This window comes from Pseudorca crassidens, chromosome 15 (genome assembly GCF_039906515.1).
Source record: "Pseudorca crassidens isolate mPseCra1 chromosome 15, mPseCra1.hap1, whole genome shotgun sequence".
In the NCBI taxonomy this organism is placed as follows: domain Eukaryota; kingdom Metazoa; phylum Chordata; class Mammalia; order Artiodactyla; family Delphinidae; genus Pseudorca; species Pseudorca crassidens.
The window spans coordinates 12,163,130-12,176,921 of NC_090310.1; the positions used below are offsets into that span (position 1 = coordinate 12,163,130).

A 13,792-nucleotide genomic window follows, 5' to 3' on the forward strand; every position below is an offset into this window, starting at 1 on the left:
GTCCAGTTACTCCAGGAAGAGTTGTCAGGGAGACATGGCTGAATAAGCAGACCAAGGCAGCTTAAAAAAAGGGGGGGGGGATGAAAATATTACACTAAGTGTAAGAAGCCAGTCACAAAAGACCACAAATTATATAATTCCATTTATATTGAAATGTCCAGAATAGGCAAACCTATAGCAATTGAAAGTAGATTAGTGGTTGCCTAGGGCTGAGGGAGATGGGGCAGATGAGGAGTGACTACTAATGAGCATAGGGTTTTCTTTTTGGAGTGATGAAAATATTCTAAAATTATTCCGTGATGATGGTTGCATAACTAACTGAATGTAATAAAAGCCATTGAACTGTATACTTTAAGTAAGTGGGTGAATCATATCATATGCAAATGATATCTCAGTAAAGCTATTATTTAAAAAAAAAAAAGGTACTGTAGTTCATTGAGTTAAATAGTATGACCAAAAGGGAAAAGGTTTTAAGCACTGAGCATCCCTTGTAATGTGAGTATGTATATGTTTGTACAGCGGTGATGTGTGTTATCCAAGTGTGAGCCATATTGTGCAAGTCGTGAATTGTAGAGAAAGAGAGAATATCATGCATTGGAAAGCAGTGTGATTGGAGCAAGATCTTTGTGGCTCTGGGGTGGCAAGTTTGGTTGGAGCCTGTGTGTCCTGGAGAGACTGGCAAGAATCCTGGTATTTTTTGGTAGAGAAAGAAGTGTAGCCCAAGGTGGGTGGGTTTAGGGGAAGAGACTATTGGTGGGGGACAGGGAATGTGAATCCTTTTAATTGTAGTTGGAAGTCTGGATGTGTGCAAAATGGAGAAACAAAAACAAAACAAAAAGAATCCTTTAGATTATATGTGCAGGAGGTTTTTGGTGTCCTAGGGTCATTATGGTGGAGAGCAGAGGAAAATTGCAAAAGCTAGTATATAGATTTTCCTTCAACTGTTTGGTGCTTACCTAGTGCCTTCTGAAAAATCAGTGCCATGTGAGATGTAACATTCCCAAAGAGCACTAGATGAGGAATTAGGAAATCTGGTTTGTAATTCCAACTCTGTCTTTTCCTGTATTACACTTAATGGGTAACTTTGCGAACCTTTCTTCCTATGTTGTCCTTCTTACCCTAGAGGACTGCACAAGGATCAAATGAGACAGCATTTACCCATTGCATTGTACTTAATAGTAATGTAACAAATATTTGTGGGACAGAGGAAGGAAGGAAGGAAGGAAGGAAGGAAAAATAATTGCTTAGGAAACTGTAGCATAATATATACTGTAAGAGATTGGACTTACTGACTTATTTTTCTGGCCAAGTTTGTGAAGTTTGTAAGAGGAAATGAGAATTATTGCATCAATTCTGTTGATGCTAATGGACATGATTGCTGTATTTGGTCATTCTGTGGAGAATTTGGAGTTACTTTTAGTTTCATTATATTGTTATACTTACAGCCTAGTATCTAGTGACAGTTTTGATAGTTGTTAACAACTGACAGGATTGCAAATAGAAATTTAGTTTCCTTGGTATCATTAAAGTCTGCTGAGAGTAACTGAGAACAAACATTGGTAGTTACATACATGTCTCTTTTTTTAACATCTTTATTGGAGTATAATTGCTTTACAATGTTGTGTTACTTTCTGCGAATCAGCTATATGCATGCATATATCCCCATATCCCCTCTCTCTTGTATCTCCCTCCCACTCTCCCTATCCCACCCCTCTAGGTGGTCACAAAGCACCGAGCTGATCTCCCTGTGCTATGCGGCTGCTTCCCACTAGCTATCTATTTTACGTTTGGTCGTGTGTATATGTCAGTGCTACTCTCTTACTTTGCCCCAGCTTTTCTTGAGTATGAGTGCCATACTCAGAACAGTTCTACAGTTGATTATATATTGGCATTGGGTTTGAGCTATCATTCCAGTAAAACAAATTGCTGCTGTCTGTGGCACTTAACCATTCTCTCCGGAGTGGGACATATGAAAACAAACCATTATTATTCCCATTTCCTATTTTATGCCACCCACTAAAAAATTTCAAACTCGTGTGGAATGCTTTTGATGATGTGAGTTGGAGGCCTTCTGTTGCATGTGAAGTTCTTGTTTGGTTTTTAAATCCCTTTTGTCATCCAGGCAAATTGGACAAGTGACTTACCCTCTCTAAGCTTCCACCTCCTCTGTAAGTGGGGCAAGTGATGGTGTTGGCCCTGTGGAGTTGGGGGATTAGGTAAAGCAAACACCTGTCACACAGAATATGGTCCTTTTGCGGCGCAGGGCTGTTGGGTCAGTGGTGCCTGAAAGGGAGCTGGGGAAGCTCTGAGGTATCGATGCTTTTGTTTCTTTGAGTTTGTTTTGTCTTGTTTTTGTGCAGACTTACCAAATAACAGCTTCTTCAAGAGTAAGACCTTTGTGAATCATATTCTCAAAAGTTATACGGACTCTTGTAATTTAGTATAAACAGTACAACACTAGGCTTAAGAAATTTAAGCTTTAGTGTTAGCTGTGAGATCTTAAGTCACTATGGCATCCTTCCCTCATGAAACGAGGAGATGGGAGCAGCCGGTTCTTGACTCCCCCCCAGTTCTGGAGTTATATGCTCCTGCGGTCTTCATTGCACAGTTTCTTGTTCTTCCTCATTTCCTCTTACCACATGCTTTGTCTTTAATCTCTCAGCCTCTTTCTACCCATATCCTGCCATCCTTCTTGTATCCATCCTTTTATCCATCCTAAAAATTGTCATAGTATACCTAATATGAGGCAAGCAGTATGTTAGGAATTGGATATACAATGTTGAAAAATACAGACAGTGTTCCAGTACTAATGCAACTTACAGTTTAGTGGGGCAAGTACTGATAAAACACATAATAATTACAAAATATGATAAGTGCTATTACAGAACAGGAGAGAATACTGTGAGTGGGAAAGCAGGTGTACCTGACCCAGTTTAAATGACTTTTCTCAAAGTAAATTTCCAAGGGCTAGAGGCCTGGCCAGGGGCTGTTTGAGAGGAAAAGCAGTATTGCCAACAAAGACCCAAGGCAAGATGAGATAAGCCACTTCCAGGAACTGCAAGGCCAGTGTGGCTGGGAGTGAGTTGGGGACACTTTAGTAAGAGTGAGCCTGGAAAGACATGCCAAATTTGAAGCCAAGTTAAAGATTTTCATTTTAAGCTCATTGGAAAGCTTATGATAAATTTTCAGTGATAACAAAAATGGGAATCTTACTTTAACTTGCTTGGAACAATTAAAAGCTGTTTTAAAAAATACATTTAAATTTTACATTAATGTTAACACATATAGAATAGTATACTGTGCCTAAAGTGGATACAATTTTATGCTGGGCAGAGGCTGTCCTGTGACCAAAGTTTGCATATCAGTGTTGTGCTTCCAACACAGGAGAAGCCTTGGTTTCCTAGAATTTTCTGCCTTGTTTTTCTTCTGTCTGCACCGCTCTGGTTCCTGCCATCTCTTTTCTCTGCATTTGATCACCTCTTCTTCTTAGCAGTCCTTGGTCCTTAAATGCTGTGAGAACAGCAGTAATAGCCATCGGTAGACCTTCAGATAGCAGATGTGCCTTTGGTCTATGGTTCTATGACTCTAGAGGGCTAGGAATTGCAGATGAGTTAGAATAGAGAGGCTGCCACAGTATTGAAGAGGAGTGCCTCTTCCAGCAGAAATTCCAAAGCCAGTCAGCAACACTGATGTCACTGCCGCAGCAGATGTAGGCACCAAGGCCTTGACTGAGAAGACACAAATCAGAACATTCCTACTAATTCCTATGCAGATCAGTTAAGTGTACTTACCAAGTGTGTTCTTTCTAGGCAACACTTATGCCGACATTTGGTGGGGATGCAGAGAGGCAAAGGGTATAAAAGGCGAACAGCGTTCCCTGTAAAACCTTAATCTAATTTGGTAAACAAGCCATGTACCTTTGGAAGGTCATTTTGGATGTCCTGGTATATATTTAACAGGTTTTTAAAAATAACTACATTTTAAAATATTTTAAATGAAGGCAGTTGAGACGGTCGCATCTAGAAATAAATGCCACAGAACATTGTTTTTCAGAGTGTGGTTTATGAACTTGTATTACTGGTCCTTGATTTTACTGTCTTTTACTGTCTTTCTATTTCTTTGGCAAGATCATTTTGATGATGGAAGCCGTGCACTGATTTAGGGATTTGAATCAGGGAAGGGAGGCTCTATCCAGGCTCTTTGACTTTGACCAGAGGTAATGAAAGGAAGGTGGACAAGAAGCCTCGCCATCCCCTGGTGCAAGGGCCTGGGATTGCGCTGGCAGAATGGGAGCTGGCATAAGCACTGGGCAGTCTTTTGGAGCATATTCTGAGGTCTACTCCGTAGCTTCCCCGTCATAATCCTTGCCCCAAGTGGACCCTCAGTTTAGCTTAGAGCATTCTGTAGATAGTGGACAGAGAGTGCTTGTGGATGCCCCTTCACCTCTCCTATCCAGATTGGTGGCCAGACCAGGGGATATAAAAGAAAGTGATCGTTGGAGATGGATTTAGGATGACCTGTGTGAAGGTAAGATAGCTTGTTTTTACGCCGTGGTCTCAAATCCACCTACAGAGTCACAATATCATTGGTTTTTCCTCAGCGCTGGCAAGAGCACCTCTCAGGCTCGCCACATTCCCATCCCTTGAGCTGCCAGCATGCTACCATTGACACCTTCCTTCGCTGGCAACTGTTCCTTTACAAATTTAGTCAACTGGAAACTTACTGCTTTTCTTTTAACCAGATTGGGAATATCTGGAGACAGAGGTATTTTGATGTAATGGCTAAAAACACTGGCATTGAGTTAGACAGTTGTGGGTCTGAACCCTGCTTCAGCACTTCCTGGCCATGTCTCAGTTTTCTAATCTGTGAAATGAAGATAATAGTGTTTCCTTCCTGGTGTTATTATAGGGTTAAATAATATATTGCCTAAAAAATCTTGAGTACAAAGTCTAGCAGATATTAACCACTTAATAAATGTTAGCTGTCACAAATATACAGAGTAAGACTTGCTTTCAAGAACTTAATCTGTAAACATCCTTTAATACTTTCCCTACTTTTCCACCTTGATTTTACTTGAACTAGAACCTAGTTGAAGTGTAATAAGAGATGAAATCGAGAAAACAGGACTGAGGCAGTTGACAGAGAACCATCTTTAAAAAGGATGTGTACTGAACAATGCTCTCTGACAGAAACGGCTCTGACAGGTGGGTGTGGAGTGGATTCATAAACCAGGAGGCTCTTGCAGTTATCTTGGGAGTTACCTATGGCATAGCCGCTCTTCAACCTGGAAGCCAAGTGTTACTGATGATTTGCTGCTCTCTTCAGCCTCATCCATCCAAGCATTTTCACTGTTTACAAAAGATAGAGTGACTAGAATGTATTTTATTTTCTGGTAACTTTTTTGGTTTCCGAAGAGAGAACTGTAAAACTTTGATAAACCCATCCACAAGGATTGATGCCCACACAATTCCAAAAATGTATCCTCTTATGTCAGGCATAACTGGTTGTATGCAGAGAAAATGTGACCTGTGATTTATGCCTTAAGCCCTCTCTTACCAGATACTCTTACCTAATTGTGCGGATTATTCAGGCTTTTATTTTTATTGGTTCTTTTTATTATATTAAGTGTTGAAGAACATATCTCAGTTTTGTGGGAAAGTTACAGGCATGCATATTTATAATAAAAATTCTACCACCACTGTCTATAAATGACTTTGGTTTAGACATCCACATGGTATAGAGCTAAAACCATAAGCTTTGCTGTCAGACTGACCCAATTCAGGCTCCATCCCTTAATAGCCACGTGACCTTGGGAAGGTTGACTACATCACTTCTCTGAGACCCAGGTCCCTTATTTCTAATGTGGAGTTATGATATCCACATACTTATAAGATTATTATAAAATTATTAATAATATATGAAAAGCCCCCTAGTACAGTGCCTGGTACCTGGTAAGCACTCCACAAGTCTAACCCACTGTCATCATTATTTAGGTCATCTTTGACTTAGTTGTAATGGCTTAATTACAAAGGAATCTATATTCTAAAAGTAAACACATACTGAAATGAATTTTTAAAATTTAGCATAGTGAAAATTCCTCAAGTTAAGAGCTTCTTATCATGGCTCAGTTCTAACGGTTGATTTTTAATAGTGAAATTATTTAAAGAGATTTTCCCCAGTTCCTGCATAGTTCCTACAGTTTAAAAATCTTCAAATTAATTTATTGTGCATGGAACATGTGTATGATATGAGGGAGAGCTGATTACTTGAGGTATTGATTTGACTAATTCCGTATAATAATTTTCTAATTTTAACTCAGTACATGCTATAAGTGCTAAATCCAGTCTTGTTGGACACAGAGAAACATCCAAACATCATTTCTTCTCTCAAGGAACTCACAACTGAACATATATGAATTTTTTCAGAGGGTGGGTGGGATAAGAGTTTGCAGAGAAACAAACAACCAAACAGCATCTTTCCTCTCGAACTTAGAACTTATTTGAAAAAAACTTTTTTTCTCCAGGGAGGGTGATTTGCATTCTTATGTTTTTTCCATTTTTTTCCTTACTACTTTTAATGAAGACCTTTAAAAATCTAATCTTACCTTTAAAAATATATTACAGGGGAAAAATATATTTAAAGCGAGAGTTGGGGAGGGTTTTTTTTTCCTAAGTTTTCAGCATTTAAACTTTCTTATACATGTTAAATATTAGTGCTCCAAGCATGACCTTTTAAGAAATTCCTCATTGAAACCAGAGACTTTAGGAGGAAATGTGTGTTCAAAGCAGCTTTGAATGTGGTGTCTTAGAGCAGCTGAGAACCTTCTGTATTAAAAGTGTTCTGTCTTTAACCAAAGGACTTGAAAACTATGTCCACTCAAAAATGCTGCACACAGCATTTACAGTATCTGTTTTTAATTGCCAAAACTTGGAAGCAACCAAGATGCCCTTCAGTCGGTAAAATGTATAAACTGTGATACATCCAGACAATGGAATATTATTTAGTGCTAAAAAGAAATGAGCTGTCAAGCTATGAAAACACGTGGAGGAAACTTAGATGCATATTAACAAAGAAGCCAGTCTGAAAGAAGCCATACATACCGTATGACTCCAACTATATGACATTCTGGGAAAGGGAACTATGGAGACAGTAAAAAAAAAAAATCAGTGGCTGCCAGGGGTTGGAGGGAGAGAGGGATGAATGGGCAGAACACAGAGGATTTTTAGGACAGTGAAACTACTCTGTACAGTACCACAGTGGTGGATACATGTCATTATACATTTGTGAAAACTCGAAGAATGTACAACACCAAGAGTGAACTCTAATATAAACTGTGGACTTTGGGTGATACTGATGTGTCAGTGTAGATTAGTCTACTGTAACAATTGTACCACTGTGGTGCAGGATGTTGTTAGTAGGGGATGTTGTGGAAGGGGGCAGGCAGAGGTATATGGGAACTCTCTGTACTCTCAGCTCAGTTCTGCTGTGAATTTAAAACTACTCTGGAAAAAAAAAATAATAAAGGTTATTCATTAAAAAAAAAATGGTCTACTGCTTTGGAGGTAAAGTAAACCATGTAAAGAAGATGGTTGGTTAATTCATGTACTTTCACTATAGATGTAGTTTGCTTTACTCAAGTGTAATATGTGATGTTCAAAACGTGTATATTTAAGTAACAGCCATGTTATGAAAGAAACACACGCTTTTACAAGGAGATTTCACTTGACTCTTAGGGTGCCCTGGGTTGTCTGTAGAGCTGGGTTCCAATTCCTTCTGCCATCAAGGAGTTTTGTGAGCTTGGGGCCATCCTAGAACCTCCCTGGCTAAATTCTGTAGAGAAAGGTGAAGGCCAACAATATGCCGTGGTATTTTTACATAATTTCCTTTGTTGGATTAGCTGGATTTGGCGAGATGGGGTCACCTTAGGTGCCATTTCTATGCTCTGTACCAGTTGCTTTCATAGCTGTTAATTGTGTGTGTCTGGAAGTATAGGTGCACAAGACAAGATGATCTCCACAGCTTTTCCAACCTCTCCGATTATTTTATTCATTAGGTATCTATCATAATTTGATTTTAAACATCGTTTATACAGTGGTTTTTTTTGTTAGCACTTCTGTTTTCTAAAGAAAGTAATCCATATGTAAGTATAGAGTGATCATTGAGAAGGTAGGATAATTTCTCACACTCGCCCCCTCCCCTCAAGCTTGGCATAAAATAATATGAATTAGCTTCCTCTAGTGATAAAACTGCAGCAGTTTTCAGGCAAGAGAAAAACAGGTTAGTAGCACCATCTACAGGCTACCAAAGAGGAAAATTTTCTGTGTGGCTCCTAAATGCAAAGGATTTATGGAAAAGGGAATAAAAAAGTTTCATTCTTCCTCTTTTAAACGTGTTGTTTGTAAAACTTATTTAAATATTTTTGTTCTTTTTCACTACTCGTACATTTATTTCTCAGTATGTCTCCAGGTCGCCTGAACCAGGAGAATATTGGTGTGATTAGCTATGTGTTTTCATTCAGATCCCTGTTTTATTCCCATGTTTACAAAACATTTCCCTCTCTCTCCCTATCTGCTCCCCCAACCCAGCTCCAGTAATGATAAGGGTGGTACTATGACCGTGACATTCACATGGATTCCAGCAAGTTGATTCATAGTAGTTTACATTATAAGACCTCAGACAGAATGCCTGCCAGCCCAGGGACATTTTATTTTAGCTCTTCTGTATACTCAAAGGATTTATTGCATCAGCTACCTCCATTCAGAGAGGAAAAATAAATGCAGACATTTTTGTGTTGTTCGTATGTATGTGTATTTTTTGTGTTTACCTTTCTCTTTTTAAAATTTTAGATGAAGTTGATGTACTACCTCTTTGGTTCAAAATGGTTTCTGAGTCTTTTCTGTCCCCAAGATTATGTGATTCTATATTCAGAAATAGTTTGGGGCATGGATTATTATTTTATAACAGGATCTAGAAAACTTATCTTTTGATATGGTATTGTAGAGGTAGTATTTTCTTCCCCAGATCCCCTAGTTTCTTTATCTGTTTGGTTTTGTTTTCCCGTTAGTAAACTGGTATCATCATTTTTGGCAAGCTAGGAAATTTTATTGGATTCTTTGAATGACTGTGTTATAAAGTATTCATGGTATTAGCAGAGTTGCAATTTTCTGTTAAAAATAACCCATTAAAATTAACGTAATAATGGCCTCCTTGTAAATTGTTGGTGGAATTGCTGTTTCATTATACTGTGTTTGTTATTGGCAAGTGGTTAGGAGTTTCTGGAATGCCCACAGAATGGGCGTTCTATAAAGAATTAAAAACTGCAAGAAGCCACCCTTTTCAAAAAAAGAAAGAACAGGAGAGAAAAGGAAAAAAAAAAAACCCCACTAAAAGCTTGAGCATAAATTATAAAGATTAGAAGATTATTACTTGAACAATATTATTTCTTGTAGAAAAGAGGGATAGAGGAGATGCATTGAATATGGAGCATGCTAAACTGAAGAGAAATTCAAAGGATAAAAAGAATTGATAAGATTTTTAAGGTATCTATTGAGACAAATGAGGCAGATCCTATCAAAACTAGCACCAGGAATGATAATAGTTTTTAAGTTTATGTAACTCAATTGCTGATAGTTTAGGTTGTTGGAAAACTTAATAATGCTTCCATTAAAAAAGAAACTCATTATTTGCAATGTGTAAGAATATAATTATGCGTGAAACACTAGGGTCTTTCTCTGAAAAAAGTAAAGCACTAATTCTAATAGAAGTAGGGATTTAGAACGAGTTGCTGCCGTGTAGTTCTAGCTAATATTCTTCCCTGTTTTTCTCGCACCAGATGGCACTGTTTAGTTCTATTTCACAGTCTTGTTCTGGAAGTTTCTTTGGGAGAATCTGTTTCAGCCCAAGCTCACCAGTGACACCTCTGTATTATGCATGAAGGCTTTATGAATACTTGTAAAAGGCCATTGACTCAGAAATGAAGCTGTTTATTTGAGGTCTTGTAGTTCTTTCTAGTTGCACATTTGCTGTGAGGTGCGCCTAACAAACTAGCTGATAGAAATCTAGATGCTTCTCATGGAATTCAGCCTGTTTTGCTTGGAGACACATTGCAGCAGTGTGACTTTCAGCCTTCTCACAGGCCAGTCTAATTATCTGACACATTTTGGAATTATTTTATATGTGAGAATGGCGCTCCCGTCATATGGACATAGCTGTTCTCAGAAATTGCAGAGTTTAAAATGCTTCATGACAGTCAGTTGAACTTTAGATTCATCAAATTAATTTAAGAAAATGAAGTTAAAACTTTTTCTGACTTGTCTTTTCATTTTCAAGGCTAATTTAGAAAGAAATGATCAAAGACCTCTGATGTTATTATGTATGAATGAGGCAGGTTCATAGCCAGGCCCACTTCTTTGCTGCTGATAAAAATAAAACATCTTCCCTGAAGGGCAGAATTAGTTTTATCCACTAAAAATGCCAGGATCATACATTGTAAGGCCTGTCTCTCTGTGCAGCTTGCTTTCTTCCTCTCTTTCCTCTCTCCTTCCCCTTCCCCTTCCTCTCTTTCCTCTCTCCTTCCCCTTCCCCTTCCTCTCTTTCCTCTCTCCTTCCCCTTCCCCTTCCTCTCTTTCCTCTCTCCTTCCCCTTCCCCCTCCTTCCCCTTCCTTCAGAAACAGTGAACATCATTATGGCACACCTTTCATCAAGGCTGCTTCTCCATTAACCATTGTCTTGTATGAAGGGCCATGTATAGGAAAGTGGTGATAAATGAATGTTGCTGAGGTCCCTTAGTGAAGCACCTGTCATCGGTAAAGGTGAAGCAAAACCTGCGTTAAGAAGGGAATGCCGTTCCCTAGAGAGAGGCAAGGGCTGAAGTCAGGGCTTTTGTGGGGGTGGGAGTGGGGGCACGTGGGAGAGAGTTTGGGAAAGGAATCACCTAAACGTTCTCTAACTCCATGAATTAACCTATGTGAGCCAGTTTAGCAAACAGAGCCTTGCCTGATTGTCACTGGGACCTTCATACATATCAGTCTGCATTTATCAAGCTGATTTTATTTTAATACTTCTTTCTCTATGTCTGAGGGTATTTGAGGTTTACTCAGTTTATTTTCAACTTCTCTCCCCTTGCATTTTATTGCTTATGGTAGTGATGGGGATTGGAGCTTCGGGGTGGCGCTGGAGAGCCTTCTGTAGTCTGGGGCAGTGGATATACAAATAGGATATTACTTCCCTTCCTGTCTTTAAAAAGAGTAGGATTAATCTGTGGTGTTTCCCTCCCTCCTCCCGCACACACCCCACTGATTGGAAAGCACAGCACCTCCTAGCAAGCCCTTTCCTTCTGCTGCTGGCGAGGTGGTGGGCAGCTGTGCTGGTTTCCAGGCCTAGGTCCCCTGTGGAAGCAAGCGCGAGACAGGCTGCTTCTATAAATCAAGCCCTGGATTTTATTAGAGTGTTTATGTAACCTCAGTTTAGGTGCTATAATTCTTTGCTGCGTAGCCTAGAGTAATTCCCAAAGAGGATGTTTGTTCTTTTTCCTTGTAAATTTTCTAGTACAGCCTTTTGTTTTGACATTCTCCCTCCCTCCCTCCACTCTCTGCCTTTTTTTTGGTGGGGGGAGATTGTGGGGGGAGTGTACTAACAGTTGATTGCTTTTTACTGACTAAATTAAATAATCCAGCAAAGGTTAAATTGTGTTTTTACTAGATGTTATCCCTACTCTTAGATAGAGTAGGGGGGAACCTTTTGCTCAAATTAATTTTTCACATTTTCAAGATTATAGGGTGGTAGGGTTAACATGTACTTAATTGTTGAGTAAGTGAAGCATGAGTGGTAAAAAACAGCCTTTGCTATCCAGGGACCTCCCCCCGCCCCTGCCCCGGTCCTCCCCATACCCTACTCTCCCCCACCCATCTAATGATGATAGAGTCAAATTGACTGCTGAGAAAATCCAGACTGGGAATTTAGGGTGAAATTGACTTTTAACTGAAGAAAATGTCAGAGTGAAATGACCAGATTAAACTACATTCCATGTAGGTATCTACATAGAGAAATGTTGTGCTTTGGAAATAAAGACAATTTGACCTACCCACAGCATGTTTTTCAAGAAGTAGGTACATTATTTTAATAAGCTTGTTTATTTACTTATTTATTTATTTACTTATTTATTTATTTTGGCTGCGTTGGGTCTTTGTTGCTGTGCTCCGGCTTTCTCTAGTTGCAGCGAGCAGAGGCTACTCTTTGTTGTGGTGCGCAGGCTTCTCATTGCGGTGGCTTCTCTTGTTGCGGAGCGCGGGCTCTAGATGCGCAGGCTTCAGTAGTTGTGGCTCGCGGGCTCATTAGTTGTGGTTCGCGGGCTCTGGAGCACAGGCTCAGTAGTTGTGGTCCACGGGCTTCATTGCTCTGTGGCATGTGGGATCTTCCCGGACCAGGGCTCGAACCCGTGTCCCCTGCATTGGCAGGCGGATTCTTAACTACTGCGCCACCAGGTAAGTCCCAGGTACATGTTTTTACTTCTCAGTTCTTTATTCAGACCTCCTGTTTGGCCCACAGAACACTTAGGTGGTGAGACAGGAACTGAGGAAATTGTTACTGAACCCACTGTCTTGGACACATTCGAATTTCGTACTGTCTAGGGGCACATTCAGTTAACAATTAATGTTTGATCATCAGGGAATCTTGAAGGCATTACATAGGTGTGTTCTTTTTGTAGTTTAAAGAAGACAGTCGATCATGGGTAAAAGTTTATGAAGGAAATATGTGAAAAGAAGCATGTTTTCTTATTTACTTTAACCACAGAACGGGCTATATGCTCTAGGACTCTGCTGTCACTGCTGTAGCCACTAGCCCCACGTGGCTCTTGAGCATGTGAGCAGTGGCTAGTCTTCACTGAGATGTGTGTTGTAACTGAAAAAATCACACGGGATTTTGGAGGTGTAATATGAAAATAAGAATGTACAGTATCTCTTAAATAATTTATACAGATTACATGTTGAAATAATATTTTGGATACATTAGATTAAATAAAATATATCATTAAAATGAATTTTACCTAGTTTCTAAATATGACTACTAAAAAAACTTAAAATCACAGATATGTGCATTTTTGGCTCACATTATTATTGGTCATTGCTGTTTCACAGTTGTGTTGCCCAATGGGAGGAATAACAGACCAGTATATTCACTAAAGCTTTCAAAGTTATACATTTAAAAGGAGATGCCATGCATTCTGATTACATATTAATACTCAAAATTGGTGACAATGTGAATGAAATTAGACAGATTCTTTATCTATAGCCTGAAGATTTATGAGGAAATACTGACTAGAATGCCCTATGCTGAAATATGCCTTTTTATCTGTCAAACCTTCCATTCAATATGTTAATAGAAAGATCCCGTCTAATAGGGTGTCCAGGTTAAGAAGAGTGGACTCTAGGTTGGAATCCCAGTCTGTGTGATCTGAAGCAAGTTGTTTATCCTCCCTGAGCCTCAGTTTTCCATCTGTAAAATGGAAATACTATCAGATCTACCTTAAAGAGTTCTATATATTAAATAAGACAAAATACAAAGTGTATATTGGAACTTGCGCATATTACATGGGTACTATATAAAGGTTAGCTATTATAGTGATAAATATCATCATCATGTTGTTAAAAAATGTACAACTCTGATAGATTATTCAAGCTTAAGCTCTATTCCCAAGCAAATGATAGATGTTAGCTTTCAGCAAATCTGTCTGCTATATTGTTTGAAATCCAGAAGCAGCAATACTTAAAATGGGAAAGGAAATGAACAAAAG

The 13,792-nt window shown here is 39.1% G+C and overlaps 1 protein-coding gene across 4 annotated transcripts in view; it reads left to right on the forward strand.

Annotated features, from left to right (window-relative positions):
* AUTS2 (activator of transcription and developmental regulator AUTS2) overlaps positions 1 to 13,792 on the forward strand; it is a 1,117,705-nt gene that overhangs the window by 412,608 nt on the left and 691,305 nt on the right. The gene's annotated exons all lie outside the window — the stretch shown is intronic.